The sequence below is a fragment of the Bison bison genome, unplaced genomic scaffold (assembly GCF_000754665.1).
Source record: "Bison bison bison isolate TAMUID 2011002044 unplaced genomic scaffold, Bison_UMD1.0 scf7180017864108, whole genome shotgun sequence".
In the NCBI taxonomy this organism is placed as follows: Eukaryota; Metazoa; Chordata; class Mammalia; order Artiodactyla; family Bovidae; genus Bison; species Bison bison.
Genome location: NW_011494680.1, coordinates 8,199,615 through 8,199,991, shown reverse-complemented (window position 1 = coordinate 8,199,991; position 377 = coordinate 8,199,615). Strand labels below are relative to the sequence as shown.

Sequence of the window (377 nt, the reverse complement as noted above, 5' to 3'; positions counted from 1 at the left end):
CCAGCCCCGCCGGCGCCCCGCCTCCTCCGCGACCCCTCCCTTGCCCACTCCCCCACAATCCGAGGAGGGGAGTCGCGGCGCCCACCGACCCCCCAAAGCCCACTCCCTGCCTCGCGCCGCCGCCCCAGAGGTCCACTCCAGCCCCGGGCCCGCTCAGATCTCCGCAACCGGGGCGCCAGACTCGTTCCAACTTCCGAGCGCAGCCCGAAGAGCGCGGGCTACTAACCGCGCGGTTCCTGCAAGTAAAACACCCTCCGCGCCGCCTCCACCCCCTCCGCGCGGGCGAAGGGTGCCAACAGTTCTGTCCATTAGGTTTCAAGAGCTTCAGGGCCAACACAGCGTTAGACCCCCGGGGCTCCGTGGCGGGGGGGGGGGCC

At 71.9% G+C, this 377-nt stretch overlaps 1 protein-coding gene across 1 annotated transcript in view; it reads right to left on the bottom strand.

Moving 5' to 3' along the window:
- Nucleotides 1-377, bottom strand: part of RGS20 (regulator of G-protein signaling 20) — a 29,540-nt gene that overhangs the window by 28,352 nt on the left and 811 nt on the right. The gene's annotated exons all lie outside the window — the stretch shown is intronic.